The sequence below is a fragment of the Lycium ferocissimum genome, chromosome 6 (assembly GCF_029784015.1).
Source record: "Lycium ferocissimum isolate CSIRO_LF1 chromosome 6, AGI_CSIRO_Lferr_CH_V1, whole genome shotgun sequence".
NCBI classification, from domain to species: Eukaryota; Viridiplantae; Streptophyta; class Magnoliopsida; order Solanales; family Solanaceae; genus Lycium; species Lycium ferocissimum.
This window is the reverse complement of record NC_081347.1, coordinates 27,785,999-27,804,159: the sequence shown is the minus strand read 5'-3', so window position 1 is coordinate 27,804,159 and position 18,161 is coordinate 27,785,999.

The window sequence follows — 18,161 nt, the reverse complement described above, 5'->3', positions numbered from 1 at the left end:
TAAATCCCTAACCTTGCTGCTTCCTCTTAGTACTTAGAACACTTAGAAAATAAATTACAACTCCTCCTTCACAAAACTTGAATTGGCCGTGAGCTATCAGCCATGGTTGTTCATGCTTCCTTCCTCATTTCAAGGTGAATTTTAGCAACTTATTGGTGTTGAAAAGGGGCTGGCCATGAGCTTCAAGGGCTGTCATAGCCATGGCTGTGTGAAGCTTTATCTCTCTATTCAACTTGGTTGAAGATGAGAGCTTCTCTCTCTTGTTCAACTTTGGAAAATGAAAATCTGATTTGCTTGTCATCACTTTAGCTTATATATGCAACCCATATTGGTGACACATGTCCAGCCACAATGACATGTGTCCCACTCAATCAAGAGCCAATTAGATTCAGCCACATTTTCATGGGGCCCACTTAGTGCACTAATGACTTGATTAATATTAATTAATCACTAATCCCCACTTAAATGTGGGGTGATAGGGGGAAAACTGGACAGAAAATCGAGCTCACTGCCCAAAATGCACCGCTGTGGCAATGGGAGTACCGCTGCAGCGGTATCGCTGTAGCGGTGGGCTGACCGCTGTTTCTTTTAGGGTTGCTGTGGCTGGCCATTGCCCGCTACGCCGATACCGCTATAGTGGGGTGGTGACCGCTATAGCGCTGAGCGAATTTACTCTCGGTCCGCTATAGCGGTGGCTTGGCCACTATAGCGGGACCGCTGCAGCGGCGTAGCGACCGCTACAGCGGTCGACGGGAAGGCAGAATCGGGTTTTTAATGCCTTAGTTTTATATTTTCATTCATAACACACCAACACACTTCCCAACAAGCACCTAGAGAGGATTTTCAAGCTAGGGAAAGTTAACCTTGAGAAGTAAGTCTCTTTGCTTTCCATTATACCATTCCATTCCCTCCGTTATTGTAATTATCTTCATGGGTCTTTAATGGTGAATGTGAAGTAGGAACCCTAGAATATCAATAAACCTTCTAAACTTGATGGGTTGGGATTATTAACCCGTATTTATCATTTAAATGGATTGATTAGTTGCTATTTGTCATAAATTGAATATTTAGAATAGTAAACTAAGTGATTGAGACCTAGGGTTCTATAAAAATGGTGTCTTTGCCACAGAAAACTGTTTGTAATGGGAATGTTTGATAGAATATGGTATAAATTGATGGTTTATGAATATTAGGGGCTTTGATAGGTTGTTTATCACCTAGAAAATCATCCACCCTTAGAATGGGGAGAGGGCAGGGTATTCTAGCCTTGGTATGTGTAAATTGAGCAATGTGACTCATTGAGCCTTTTATTTTTAGACCGTGAACATATTGAGGCTTTGAGGAAAGGAAAGGCTGTAGCAGAGTGACAGGCATTGTTCCAGCTCTACTTTGAGGTAGGTTACGGTTTACTTAAGTTAGACTTTGGTTAGTTGATTGTATGTTTGGTGATCTCCGTAGGAGGAAGCATGTCTAGTTTTCATGCATGGTATTGTGTGTTTTAAATTCCTACGTGATTGTGATTGATTGATTGTGTAGAGCTCCCAGTACATTATTCTGTGTGATTAAATCTACAGTGGATGTGTTGTGATGAGAAGCTAATATAATCTTCTCAAGGATATTGTGACATGAAATGATGAGTTGATTCTTGGTATTGGAGAGGTAAGAAACACTGTCCTGTAAGAGGTATGAAAAGGCACTCACGTGACCTAGATTATGGGCTCGTGGTCCGAGAATCGTTCCGGAAACAAGAGGTACTGTGATATGTCCCGCGACCGACGTTCATTCCGGGGCGGAGGTTTGTGCTCGGGTCCGAGGGGTATTCCGGAACGAGTGATTGGTTGACTTGCTGTGATCTATTTATATTCCTGACTGTTGACTGGCTTGTTTTATTCTATTGATTTTACGAAATATGCATGATACTAATCTTAGTCGGCCTATGATGCTTACCGGTACATAGTGTTTGTACTGATACTACCTTGCTGCATTCTTTGAGTGCAGATTTTGATATAGAGACCGCTGATCGTCCTCACATCTAGCGTGGAGGATATTTGTTAACGGATTTTGGGGTGAGCTTCTTCCCATGCCAGGCCGCCCGAAGATCTTCTTGCTATGATGTCTTTTCGTACTCTAGACATTATGGATTACTTACTTGTTAGACTTCAGATTCTTAGACATGTTTTTGGCTTAGAGTCCTGTAAGATGACTTTCGGATTTTGGGGATTGTAATAGTTAGAACTTCCGCACTTACTACAGTATTTATGGCATGATTTACTTGTTCTTTTGTTGTTAAATGAGTAATAATTGTTTAGCTTGATTAATATAAAACCGGATTGAATGGATAGGCGTTTTGTATGTTGGTTCACCCACTAGGATTTAGATGGGTGCCAGTCATGGCGGGTTGGGTCATGACATTAAATTTCCTTAGCATCTTGGAGGAGATTTGAGGAGGGTTTGGTCAGATTTCTCATGAGGGTAAGTTCCCTAATCTTAATCTCTTTCATTTACCTTCCCTAAGTAAGAATTCATGGTGGAAAATCCATATAACTTGGAAGAATAAGAGAGGGTTTTTGGGTTTCTTTCTTAAATAAGTTTTTAATTATAAAACCTTGATTTATTAGTGGATTAGGCTTGATTAAGTATGAAATTGATGATTAGAATCTATTATTGCATGATTCATTCCTAATTAATGGTAAATTTGTGATAATTAAAGTTAGGGTTTATACCCAAATTTGGGGGTTTTGCCTAGAATCCGAATTTAAGTGATTTGTTAGTTCTCCTAGCTTATAATTGATGGGAATTGATCACCTAGAACATTGATTTCATGTTGAGACTTATAGATTCCTAATTTCACCTTTCTAGTTCATAAACCCCATTCCATAGGTTAGGATTTGGGTCTTGAATAAAGTAGGGTTTGATTGATGTTCTTCTTGATTCTAATTGCATATTTCAGATATGATTAGACTTCCATTATCACGAGGCTCAAAGGAGGAAAGGAAAGACTAAGGTGTGATTGTTGGAGACTTTACTGTTTGGCCCTCCAGGTAGGTTACGGTTTACCCTATTGTGGGACTTCGATTGACGAAGCATATATTTAGACGATATTATCAGAGAATGCATGTAAACCTTCGGGTATGAAGTAGGGTTGGATATTTCCTTAGGTTGGGCCTTGTTCTATGTTTTGGGGCTAGCCACCCTGTTGTATTGTGACTTATCTTGTTCTATTTGTTATTGGCTCGTTGCCACGTGGAGATAGTAGATATTGGTAACTAGTGATATATCTTGATGATGATATTGTAGCACCTTACTTGTTGCTGTTTGAGACGAGGATTGTGATGCTATTGTGGCTTATTGTGTAGCCTTTTTAATGATATTATTGGTGTGCTCATGTGTGGTACTGTTGAGATTGATTTGATTATTGACATTGAACTCATACATTGCATGCATTCTCATCCTTCATGATATACTGTTGATACATTAATGATAGACAAGGAAACACTATTATGATCTGGACTCAGTTGGATGAGAGTGACGTGAGGATCGATGTCCGATGTTTATTCCGGAATCGAGATATGAGTGCTGGTAGCGATTGCCGAGGTCTTTCTTAGGAATCATGAGAATTGGTACATGGACTTTGCGGGTGCCCCATGGGTGGTGCTGTTGAGATGTGATGTTCCTTCATCGAAGTACATGTGTATCGGTGCATATGCATTGCATCCATGTTTCATACATTATTACATTGCATTGTACCTTTGGCTTCTATTGTGATATTCTTGTGATAGAGTTGTGATGTACTGATTCAGATTGGATGTACTGAGACTTGGCACAGTTGGGTTTTGTCACGCCCCATTTCGGGGTCGCGCGGGCACCTACCTTTCTCACCTCGGTAGGCGAACCCTCTCATTGATTACATATCAATCAAGTAAAGGCGATTCATTTAAATCAATAAATACTTAGAAATTCAGCGGAAACTTCATAGTATATTCAATAAACTCAAGATTTAATAGATTTACAACGATCTAACACATACAGACTCGATCCACTCTCCCATGCGGCTTCGGTCTGAACTGATACAAGAGCGACTAATAATTTCGAGTACCACTACATTCTAAGACTCAATCTCCGTCCTGAAATGAAATGGGAGGAGGTCTTCCAAATAGGCACCGCGTATTTCCACATATTCTTCGATCAATTACCTGAAACAAATCTACACCCCAAAAAGGGTGTAGCAAGTGCAATATCAATACAACCACACGTACTGAGTAAGTATCATAGGCCGACAATGGTTAGTAACACATATCAGTAAAGAATTCACAGATAAACATGATAACAACCCAATCAAGTCATATGGCGATCTACCACACATTGTAAATCAATACCCTTATGCCTTAATTTCACTCTAATAATTCACCAGTCAAGCTCACAACGATATCGGAACTCACATATTATTAAATCGATCATTTCAGTCTAGTAGTCAACTCATCATCAAGACACCCATTATCCTACATCACATAGAGACCAAACATATAACTAGTCTTACGGACGGTCTATAGAATACCTCAACAAGTCCAATCAATAAATCCAGATCCAAGTACACGTCATTGCCTAAGTAAAACATCTAATCCCAAATGTGCCTAATCTGAATAAATCAATCTGAATCCAATCATCACAGGTAAACACCAAATCATCTCAAACAAGACATAATGCAATGTAATGCAAGATGTATCAATGCAATGCAATGCAAGATGTATGGATGCAATGCCATGCCATGCAAATGAGGTGTACACATGTACTCCGGACGGAAATACCGATGTCTCGGTAGCACAACCCAGTGTGACTCGTGAAGTCTGAGTGCCACCCATCCCGGATCTTTACCAAACGGACGGACGGGACCCCGGCTAATTGCTCGTAGAAGTCTCACCGGCGCCACTGCGGGGACTCGCGGAGTCCAAGCGCTAACAAACGATTCCGGGATAACATCGAAATCGACCATGCAACAACGATGCCCGAATATAACCATCGGACATCGGCTTCCTCACAATCACTCAAAAGAGTTTATCAAAATATTAGTTTCACTCAATTAACGATACGGGATCATTACCGGATATCGACCATGCATCATGAATATGAGGAAATGTATGCAATGCACATATCAACGATTCTGGAATTGAACCTCGAACATTGGCCTCCTCACAATCACTCAAGTAAAAGAGTTTATCAAGTATCAGTTTCATATAAACAACGATTACGGAATGGATCTTCGGACATCGACCCTTTCACAATCACTCAAGTAAAGAGTTTATCAAATATCGGTTTCGCTCGATCAACGATACCGGATCATCATATCGGGGTATCGGCCATGTATGAAAATATGAGAGAATGCGTGCAATGCATATGTCAATCACTGTCGATCGAGTTCAATATCACAAATACCACAACGGGTATGCCAATAACGTATCACATCATAACACCAACAGTGGAGTTCAATATCACAAATACCACAATGGGTATGCCAACAACGTATCACATCACAATACTAACAATGGGTATGCCAACATGTATCCAAGTACAAATACCAACAACGGGTATGTCAATCTTATCCAAATCAAGACAACAAGTAGAATTCGATATCTACCAACTACACATGGCATCAAGCCAACACAATTGAACAATCAAACACACATAACGGGGTGGCTAGTCCCACACACAAAGGTCAACCAATCGATATACATATTTTCCACTTCCTTAAATTAGGAACACGAATCTCACCCTACACTCAAAATCCCTCGTCACAACTCATTTTGGCCTCAATCACAATCATTGGTACATTTTATCCTTCCATTCATCCACTAGATTCACTATTAATGGCATAACACAATAATCACATATTGCGGGAATTTCTCATTATTAGACACAGCAATAGAGCTCACCCGCTACGTCCAAGTCACATATATCCACCTATTTTAACGAAAAACCACATCAAACAACCTAAGGAATCTACGGAAGCCTGGCTTGAACACACAAATCACACAACAATACCATCCTAAGATTCCATCCCAAATATCCAATTCCTATACATGCATTCTCTGTTCCTTCTAATACACGAATATATGAAACTAACCGGAGTCTACCGAAAGGGAAGCCATAACCTACCTGGTAGCCGAACAGGTGCCACGAACCCATACGTTGCCTTGTCTTTCGAAGGATCTCCAAATAATCAAAATCTATCACATATGAATTCTATGTAAGAAACCGTGAATAATGATATCCATATTGGCTACTTTCTATTCGGGTCAAATTCCAACCCTTAATTTAGGAAAAACGGGTCTCAAGGGCAAAACGGGAATTTTATGATCAAAATACCAAATTCAATACCAAAAGGGAAAAACCCATTACTTTAATCATAGGAATACTCAATTAATTCTTAAAATCATCATTGTTAAGAAAATCCCCAAATTTGAGTCTAAGAACTCTAACTTGATTCAAGAATTTTAACTCTAGAATGGAAGATTATTGGTTAACAAGCCTAGATATATCACTATCTAGAATAAATAGGAATATTAACATCATTTATTCACAATCTAGGAAGCCAACTCGTTTTTAGAACTCTTTCATGAAAAACCCCAAATTTGGGTTGAAGAACCCTAGGTTTTGCATAGAGATTTTGAAAGAGGAAGGGTTTTAGAAAACCAAAATGATGGATTAATTAATGGAAACTATTAATCATGAGATTTAGACCTTACCCATTGGAACAATCTTGAGAAATAACCAAGAATCGATTCATCCCCAAACTTCCAAGAGAGAGAAGGTATTCTAAATGAGGTCCAAATCCGACATAGTCTCTGTTTTTTCTTGATTTTCATGCCAAGAATATATCAAAATGCTGATTGGATGGCATCATTGGATTCCTCATGAAATTTCCTTGAATTTTGGCTTTTTAATCGCCTCAATTGGACTTAAAATGAGGGAGATATGAGGGTTTTTATATTGGACCCGTCATCAGATTTTAGCGGAATCGCCGCAGCGGAAACCACTGCCGCAGCGGTCAAACCGCTACAGAAATCCCAAGGACTCCGTAGCAGTGCTGCCCCAGCGGTAAAGGGTCCGCTGAAGCGGTCACCAGACACCAAATGCCCCGATTTTTTGATTTTTCGCCCTGGAACTTCGAATGCTCATCCAGAACCCGATTTTGACAAACCAAATATGTAGATATAGGTAAAAATGCACTACAAACTCATTCGCGCACTCAAAATTCCCAACGGAGATACCGTTGACTAAGTCAACTCCCAAGTGGCCAAAACTAACTTTCCAACTCTATTTTCGATAATCATCCGAGGTCCGATTTCAACAAATGAAATATGCATCCACATGTAAAAACATGCTATGAACGCACCAGTGACCTTGGATTTCCCAACGGAGATACCGTTGACTAAGTCGACTCCCAAACCTTAATAACCGTTCCTAAACCAAGTTTCAAAATGCACCCGAGTGCATTGGCAGCCGAACCAGTCCCACCAATGCATCATAAATCAGTCTATGAATCTCTCAGAATCAATGGATCTCCGAATGAAATTCGTTCACCCAAAAGTCAACTCTCGGTCAAACTGTTTTCGCTTAAAGTCAAATTTTTCTAGAAAATATTTCAAAGCCCAAAACGATGCCTAGGAAGTCATGCCAACTATCTTCTCGGGTCAAAATAGTTCTAACGAGACTTAGGAACTAGTCAACGAGGGCAAAAATGAAAGAATCACGGTAATGACGAAATGGGTCGTTACGTGTTTAGATGTTATAACATAGGTGATGACTTGTACTTGTTTACTGGCTCGTGTTGACTTATACCTTATTAATTTACCTATTTATCTTACTTTATTATCTTGGTATATGTTAGCTAATCTTAGTCGGCCTATGATACCTAGCAGTACGTGTTGTTTGTACTGACCTGCACTTGCTGCATTCTTTTTTGTATGCAGTGTATCAAGTGGGATCGATGTCTACCCCTCGTGGTCGAGAGTTCGAGGTTCGAGAGCCTGTTGATTCGAGTCATTGGGGGTGAGCATATGGACGCTTCGCTACCCGAAGACTCTTCTTCTATTATGTCTTACCATGTTACTCCGAGACATTATTTGAAACTATTGATGTATTATTATTACTTCCAGAGTTATAGATTTTAGTTAGATGCTCTTGTATGACCAGACCAGATACTGGGGTGGTTTTTGATTTACTTCCGCATTTATTATATATTCATATATCAGACTTTCGTTACTTTATCTTCTTCTGCTATTTATACTGTGTTTGTGAATGTTGGGTTAAGGGTTCGCCTACCGAGGTGAGATAGGTAGGTGCCCTCGTGACTTTGTGAAATTAGGTCGTGACACGTCAGTATCGGAGCCCTAGGTTACCCAATCTATAATACAAGAGCGTGTCTAGTAGAGTTTTTTGAGATCGGTACGATGAGCTCCGTACTTATCTGCTAGAGGCTATAAGACATTTAGAAAACTTCCAATTCTTTCATTCTCTCATGCGACTTCATTCAAATTGGCATCAAGTCGATTCCAATTGGTATCTGAATTTTCTTATGTTAATCACCCACGGAGGGTGGAAACTCATCCTCGAATTCTTATGCGAATGATTGATCCATGACGTGTTATGGTATGGTATGAGATATGTTATCCTGATTCGGACACGTCATCAAGTTCAGTATCTAGTTATGGCCTAAGAATTCAATTGTGCTGAGTCGCGATTAGACTCGGTTGTTATGTGAAGTTGCGATTAGACTCGGGTGTTACGTGGAGTTGCGATTAGACTTATTATTGTAGGAGTTCATGAGAAATGGAAAAGATAGTTCAGAGGGTTACATGATCTCCATGTTTCAGTATTGGGTTGCTCGGGAGTGACAAGTACATTGATGGCTTAACAATGGTGGTTTGGTTGATGATATGATCGGTTTGGGAAAAACTTCAGCTTCGTCAAGGCTTTATGATGGTGTGTGGGGACACGGGTGTACCGGTGGCGGGTCTAAGATTCGGCGGTGGTAGAGAATTAGATGTCGGTATGTGAGGACAAGTGTAAGTTTGGCAATGACCATCGAATTGGGAAAACGTATTATGAACGCGTGTAATAAAGAAAAGAAGTTGACTAAGGACATGGGCAAATGTATTGTGAACGCATGTAATAAAGAAAAGAAGTTGACTAAGGACATGAAGGAAGACTTTTGTGAAAAGTGTGTAGCGAAATGGGGCTTCATAAAATATCTTTGATATGAATGCTTTTCGTGAGATTGGAAAGGGAAAAATTGGTATCTGACATGGTTGTCAGGATGAGGTTGCGACTGGTGCTAAGGGTCATTCTTATTATGGGCTCGTTGGTGTTAAAGGACTACTCTGCTATGAAGAGAATGCTATGGGCACATCTATTGATCGATAAATTTGACCGAGTTGTAGGATTCTGAGGATCTAGTAATCGACTGATAGAAATGACTTCAATTATGGGTGTATGCGAAGAGTTAATGACTTGGGAAGTTACTGGTTGTTACACTTAGATTTGAGGAGAAGTATTGATATTGTATGTGGTTCGTTCGATTTAGGGGGATGATTGGTTTAGAGGGTTGAGTAGATATGAGTGTTTGTTGGTTGATAGTGATAAAAGTGATTTGAAATAAAATTTGGGAACTGAAGGATTACAATGAGGCATCTTGCTATCGGGTTTAACGGATTAAGGTTCGTAAGACTTGAGGTGAGGTAATATGGGTACTTGAGTCGTGTTTGGATTGCGGGGGCATATATCATGACCTTCAATAAAAGGTGTGACCAATGAGGTTGATTGGTGTCATCGAGGTTAAGGGCAGAAAGGAAATCGTTGAGACATAATTAGTGATGTGAGAGCTTGGTTGCGATTGTTCAGTGTAGAGTGGGCTTGAGAGTTTAAAGATGAGTTGGAAATTTCAATTGTGTAGTAAGCAAATAGGGCCAGTGATTGACTAATGGAATGATTATCAGTGTTGGGCCAGATTAAAAGTTTAGTACTCAGGAGGGTTAATCAGGTGTTGCACCTAATGCTGGACTAAGGTTGGGGGCCTTGTATTCATTGTGTAAATTTGACTAGATCCCGCTACTAGCGATGTTATTACTCGGCTTATGTGATTGAATAAAAGGGATTGGCGTGCGAGTGGTTAGAGGTGTTCAGATTTGATAATCGAGGTAAAAGGTAATTCTTCGGGGACTAGTAACATTAAGAATTTTGAGTAAGGGGTTAGTAAACAAGGATGCTTGAAATGGTAGATCAATGATGGGTTAAGTTCGGTATAACATTTTGGAGATTGAATAAGACAATTCGGGCAAGGACGATTCAGTGGGATACATGAGGATATTAGTAAGACTGTTATGTGATACGCCGGATTTAGAGAGTGTTCAGTTTAGAGTGGTAAGCGTTAAGGAAACTCTAATGAGTGTATAACCTACTATTATCTCCAGGTGTGATTCAGCTAGTGTACGAGACTTATGGTTATGTGATAGGCTACTGAGTGGGTTCGAGTAATGGTCAGACGATGTCGGTGTATGTAAACTGACAGAAATTGAGGTATAGTTGAATGTGAATCGATAAGAAAAAGGTACATCTTGGGGATTTCTTGGGTCAGTACGGATTGTGGTGTCATTTTCTTACATATTCCAGTTGAGATGTGATTGTTCCGTGAGCTTAAGGAAGGAAGTCTACAAAAATGGACTAAGTGATATGAGGAAGATTCCATAAGGTTCGTGATCGGCAACTAGTGATAAGCATATTTCAGTGAACCGACATGTTGAGGTTTATAAGAAGTGGCTTGGTGGTACACTGCCAGATAAGTTTCATAACATTCTACAGTGGATGAGTTAGCATGCTTTAAGAGAGAAGATTTGTGGAATTCCTATCATGTGAGAACTAGAGTTATATTTTCGAGGTGAGACCCTACTCGTGGTAATATTTTATGTTGCAAGTAATATTGACCGGACAGTTTGGGTAAGCGCTTTTGGTTATTAAAGACTTGGGGGTAGTTGAGTGAGATTTTGTCACAACCCATTTTAGGATCGCATGGGCACTTACCATTCCCACCTCGGTAGGCGAACCCTTAACCCAAAACAAATTCATAAACAAGTAAAGAACGAAAATCACTATCATTCAAGATATATTGTAATAAAAAACGGAAGTCAAACCGATATATTTAAGCAAAAATAGCGGAAATGTCTACAATAATTTAACAAATACACTGATTTCTTTTCCCATGATCTGGTCTAGACTAGTATAAGAGTGACTAAGATTGAAAACTGAATGCAATAACAATTCCGAAGACTCAATCTCCATCTCGGAATTAGAATGATGGAGACCTTCAAGATAAGCACCGTGCATCTCCCGCTAAACTCCAATCAATCAACATCCTGCAAAAAACTCTGCACCCCAAAAAGGGTATAGCAAGAGTAGTATCAGTACAACACTAGTACTTGTAAGCATTATAGGCCGACAATGGTTAGAAGAACATACGGTAATAGAATCTACAAATAAGCATAGTAGGCAAACTAAATCAACAACACGCATCACCTACCACTCGCTTCAAAAATTATACAGTTCTTATTTTCAATTACTCATCCTTAGGGATTCATTTACCTAACTTACATTATACTCCTTTCTAACTCATCTAACATACAATAGACAATTCTGCCATCTCGTCAACTACCATTGCATTATTCACTGTTAAAATCAGGAAGTTATCTCATCATTCTGATATTCATTATTAGATTGAATTTAGAAAGCCAAACATATACAACAGGACCAACTAGTATCACATATAAGTAATTCAAGATTATGGCCTGTAGTTATAGCAACAAGACCCTACTGTGTCAAGTCTCAATACAACAATTCAAATCAGAACATCACAGTAGTATCACACTAATCAACAGAAACCAAGACACAATGCAATGCATATGCAACTTTGTACAACATGTCCCGGACGGAATGACTCCACGTCTTGGCGATCATGACCTATGGGGGATCCGTGAAGTCCATGTACCACTCGCTCCGATATATAACCTTGGATCATAAGTAAACTCTCACGATCCCGGTAGAGACATCCGGCATTAGACACTCCATCGTTCCCGGCAAGAAACCTCGGGCAACGAACACTCATCTCTCTTTCACACTCTCCGACAGAAACCTCAGAGGCTACACTCTCTTACATATCATCATCAGTACCACAACCATGCACATGTCAGTGTATAATGGAAATGCGTATGACTATGATGAAATGTGATATCAGCAACCAATGTAATCTGAATCAGTACCACACATGGCACACAAGTAACATCAATAGTAAGGCTACACAATAAGCCCCAATGAATCACCAGTCTCATCTTAGTATCAAACGAGTAAGTACCGCAATATTAAATCCATAATATATTGATACGCTCAAATTACACCTTTTATTAGCTTAAAGCAGTCGTTGTCAAATATAGTAACCAACAAGGTTGGGATCGAATCCCATAAGGAATATGGTGAGAAAAGGTTACTAAAATCGTAGAATGCTTAATTTAGGTCTTATCTCTTAATCCGATGATTGTGGTAAAAGCTGGTTGTTTATGACTAATGGCTAACTAATTGCTTTGGATTGTAATTTATGGTAAAAGAAACCAAGGTTGTGTCCCCTTTAGATAAAGTGTATGATCATGGGTATTGATCTTGATATACTTCTAATGGATCGTTATATAAATGCACTTAACCTCTATATGAATCTCTACTATTTCCCAATAAATAAAGATTACCTCTTTCTATGATTTCCCCAAATATAAGAAAGTGAATATTGAAGAATGGTTAATGTAACGACCAAGTAAATTCTTCTTATGAAAATGTATTCACCCCACCAAAGCTAGATTTATTCTTCCCAACCCTAGAGCGAGTCGGTAAGAACTCAATTTTGTAGGCTTAAGAGCTGAAATATGACTTGCTTGTGATTGTTGTTTTATTGTATTGAGTCCGTCGGGGGGTGGCGTAGGAAATGAGAGCTCCGTTGAGAATTCTGAGGCCATGGGTGGATTCGTACGGTGTTTTTAAGAACAATATACATAATTTTGGATGCGTTTGTGGGACTCGGATGACATGTGGAATGAAAGGGGGAAAATAAAAAGTTTGTAATCCCAAAAAGAATTCAAAAACTGCTATAGAGGTCGCTTCAATGCTATAGTGGGGCTTAAGACTAAAACTACGCCGTGAATCGTAGTCGGACAAAAAACCTTACATCCGTGTTTTTAATGACATAGTCTCATATTTTCATTTATAACACCCCATAAGTTCCCCACAAGCACTTAGGGTGAATTTTCAAGATTGGGCAAGGAAATTCTTGAGAGGTAAGTTTCATTTATTCCTTCCAACCATTCCCTATCATCGTCATGATTGTCATCACTCTTGTGGGTCTTCAATGGTAGGATTGTGATGGAAACCCTAGAAATTTGTTAAACCATCTAAACTTGATGGATTATAGTTATTATCATTTATTTATCATCTAAAGGCTTGGGTTAAGTTCTTTAATCATGAATTGAATTCGTAGAACCATGAATTGAGTGAATTGAGACCCGTCTTTTTCCATAAAAATGGTATCTTGACCATGAAAGCTGCTTGAAGTGGGAATGTTCTTATAATATCGGTATAATTTGATGATTACTAAGGCCCTTGTTAGGTTGTCTTACACCTAAAAAATTATCCACCTATTGGAATGGGGTAAAGGGAAGGGTATTCTTGAATTGATACTTGTGATTTGAGTAATTGTGACTCATTGAGCCTTCTATTTCTAGACTTTGAGCTTGTCCTCAAGAAAAGAAAAACTTTAGCGGAGTGACTTGCTTTGTTCCAAATCTACATTGTTTATAATGGTTTTGGCTAGACTTTGATTAGTTGATTGTATGTTTTGTGAATTCTTTAGGAGAAAGTATGTCTAGTTAAACATGCATGATATTGTGTGGTTGAATTCAATGTGAAGCTTCCATTGAGTGATTGTGTAAGCTTCGTGCCGCACATTCATGTGTGCTAAATATTCAATGGATGTACTTGTGATGAGAAGCTAATAAAATCTTCTCACACATATATATATAAATGGTGACTTAAGCATTGATAAGAGAAGAAAAAACATTGTCTGTAAAGAGGTATGGAAAGGCACAAATGTGACCTAGATTATGGGTTCGTGGTTTCAATTGCCTTAGTTTCGAAAATAAGAGGTAAATTGATATGGCCCGCGTCCGAGGTTCTTTCCAAAGCAGAGGAATTATGGCTCAGGTTTGAGGAGTGGATCCGAAATGAGGGTACATCCACACCATGGGTCCCCTGCAGGTCATGACTACTGAGCTATGACATCAGTTAGCATGTATGTATAGCGTTGTGGATATCATGATAGACCTATTTCCATTGTGGTTTCCATTGATTGTGATTCTTGATATCTTGGTGATTTGATTGTGATTATCCTTGGCTGACTTGTTGTGGTTATTGCCATTCGTGTCTGTTGGCTGGCTTGTTTATTCTATTGATTTTATGAGATATGCATGATACTAATCTTAGTCGGCCTATGATATCTCAAAAGACATAGTGTTTGTCTTGATACTACCTTATAAGCATTCTTTTGAGTGCGGAATTGTGAAAGCCTACGATCACTTCACAACCTCACATCTAGCGTTGAGGACGTTTGCTGACAGGTTTAGGGTGAGCTTCTATCCATGCCAAGCCACCTGAAGATCTTCCTCTTATGATGTCTTTTCTTATTCTGGATATTATGGACATTTATTAGTTAGAATTATTTCTTTAGACATGTTTTAGATTAGAGTCCTGGAACGATGACTTTCGGATTTTGGGGATTTTGTAATGGCTAGAACTTCCGCACTTATTTCTGTATTTTATGGCATGACTCATTTTGTTTATTTGATGCTTGAATGAGTAATAATTGGTTGACTTGATTAATATAAAATCGGATGTGAATGAATAGATAGCTTGTGTGTTGGTTCGCCCACTACGAATTAGTTGGGTGCCAGTCATGGCGGTTGGGTCGTGACAGTTAATTATGCCAAGTAAATTCTCCTTATTCCTAAGTGAATTTTTTAAACATATTTTAAGGTTTGAGTTCTTGTTATTTATTCTTACCAAATCCTAATTATTTTCCCAAACAAATCAAGGTTTATGTCTTTAATCAATGTTTGCAACCATTAATTATGAATGAAGAATGAAGAATAAATAAACCCTAATAATCCATTATGTGTATATCAATCATAAAACCCAATCACAAAACACTCATCATTGGGTTCACAACCCTAAATAAGAATTTAGCTACTCGTAAAAGAGTTCAAGAAACAAGAAATTGAAGAACTCATAATTGCTTACTTTGGATGAAGAGAGGAATTGATAATACTTGAATTGATTGTTTTGAATCTCCAAAGTCAAGAAAGTATTTAATGTTCTAAGCCAAAAGTCAATAAAATAATAACTGGTACGAAATAAAACCCTACATTGGACTATTTATAGGTTTTGAAACGTAAAAGTTACGGGAATTACTTTCGTCCCCCGACGACATAAAATACGTCCGTATTTCACATTACGTGTAAACTAGTTTACGGTTTGGTCTTCCTTCAAAATACTTTGGCCAAAGCAACATCATGGATTACGGACCGTATTTTGATTTACGGTCCGTATTCTGCTTGGTCGTATTTCAACTTATAAAACTTCAACCTTCTTCTAAGTGTCTAAATGTTAAATACGCTTTGAAATACGGATCGTAAAGTGGAATATGGTCCGTAAAAGTTGTTCGTATTTTACCATCTTCTCAGCATGCCTTTCTGTTTCAGCTTATCTTTAGTTACGCCTAAGGAATACGACCCGTATTTGGGAATACGACCAATATTTTGTCATCAAGGCCAAATTCTGTACTTCAACAATTTTCATCCCAAGATTGCTCCATTACATGAAAAACACTAAAAACACATTAAATTGCCACTAACTTGCTTAAAAAAAGTAAAACTTCTCGTAAAAAGGCCTTAGATGTGCCATAATTTCCCGGCACATCAACACTCCCAACTTAAAGTCCTTTGCTTATCCTCAAGCAGGTCATACAACACAACGATTTGATCTAACACCTAGATATAACAGAGTACTAATGGCTACAATGGTTTTAACTTCGAACTACGGGCATGCATGTTTATCACAATTAACCACCTCAACTTTCAAAATCAGGACACGACTCATACTCAGGACACTACAACTCACAGTGAAGTTTCAATGCATGTCATAACATTACCAGATGCGTCAATATACACACAAACATTGCTTTTTCAGGAATGCTCATAATTTCATCCGAATGCCCTCACATAGACTAAAGAAAGTCCCTCACACATATGTACAACACAATAGGCACTAAGACAAAGGAGAAGAGAAGTCACTCACTCTCAAAAAGAAATTCACAGATTGCACTTACACATACCATAGGCTTGCCCTCGTTTTAAATATTCTCATCTTTGGACATCTTAGTTATGATCACTCAAGGACTTTGTCGGGTTGTAATGTAGGCTTCGGGACGGGTAGGATACATATTTGGTCAATAGTGGCTCGCCCTCCTTGAACACTACTTTTTTTTCTATTTTATTCACCCTTCTTACTTCGCTTCTTTACTTTATCCTATAGGGTCGGTGTGACTTTATTGGACTAACACTAATAACTTCTTTTCTTTCCAGATTTTCCAGATTGTTTTTTTTTTCCAACACTATGCTTATCAACACCGAACCCTACATCATATAACTTCGCTTCCACCCTCAACTTAGGCTTTTAGGCTCATTCACCACAGAATTCACCCAACAACCACCAACTTATTCATTTTTCACACTCATAATGTCAAGGAGGGATTTTGGTGCAAAAAAAAAATAGGATTATTCAAAGAAAGGGTAAAGGCTCGTTAACGGCTAGTCAAAGAAAATAGGTCACATAGGCTCAAAATGGGTAGCTAGGGATCATTGCTCATTCATGTATGGACAAAAAGCATTTAGAAAGGGTTCCAATTACACAAAGACGGCCTAGGATCATTTCACAACCAATACATCCTTAGAATGCAAACACGACTACTCGGGCAAGTTCTAGATTGCAAGCACAATAAGTGAACGAAACTAAAACTCACAACACACAATGGCAACAGAATTCAGCTTAACACAACATCCCAAGCAATCATTTAGCGTACTTAATACTCTCATAATTATCATGTCATGAAAAGAACCAATCCCGTCAATTCATAGTTATTCCTAAGGATTTATCAAAATTTTGAGGGGTTCCATTTTTTTTACATCTTTCAAAATCACAAATTAACATGCCGTAAGTTACTAAAGTACAACCATATAAGTCAAAACTACTCTATTCTATCTAAACAACTTAAACATGCCAGTTTCGACAACACAAACCCCTCAGGAAAAGAAATCTGGCAAAGAAAAGTCGTGGGGGAGGGGGGTTCCTAAACACATATTTACAATCCCACCCCCAATAATAAGATCAAGAGAAAAGGGAGTCGTACTTGGGCACTCTAGGCTCTGTGCGTATCTCAAGACTGGCCTGCCTCATCAGACGACTTACTACTGCACTCGTCTGATCGTCGTTGTGGCTCAACTAAGGAATTATGGATGGCCTGCTGCATCTCCTTTTCCTCCGTCTTCTTTAATCTCTTGGCCAACTCCTCGGGATTCTCAAATGTCTCACGGACCCTCTTGCCTTTGTCCCGCACAAGGGACACAGCATCCTCCTCTTCCTCAGACTCCATCAGATCCAACACCGGAATGATACTTGGCAAAGTGGCACGTGGTGCTGGAACTGGTGCGGCTACTGTACTTTCCGCTTTAAGTGCCTCAAACACCTTCTTCAGACTCTCCAACTCACTCCCCAAAGAAACAAACTCCCTACCGAGTGCGGTCTGCTCTTGAGTCACCAATCTAGACTCAAATCTATCTAGTCTAGCCTGATATACCTCGTGCTTCTTTTGGAACTCCTCACGGATCTCTGTAGTAGCCTCCGTAATCAATGTCTCCACTATCTTCACCACCTTTGGTTTGAACTATTGCAGGATTCTCCCTATCTGTCTTTCAGCCTTCACTGCCTTGAATGCAATCTGATTGTAGTTATCATAGCTGAAATTA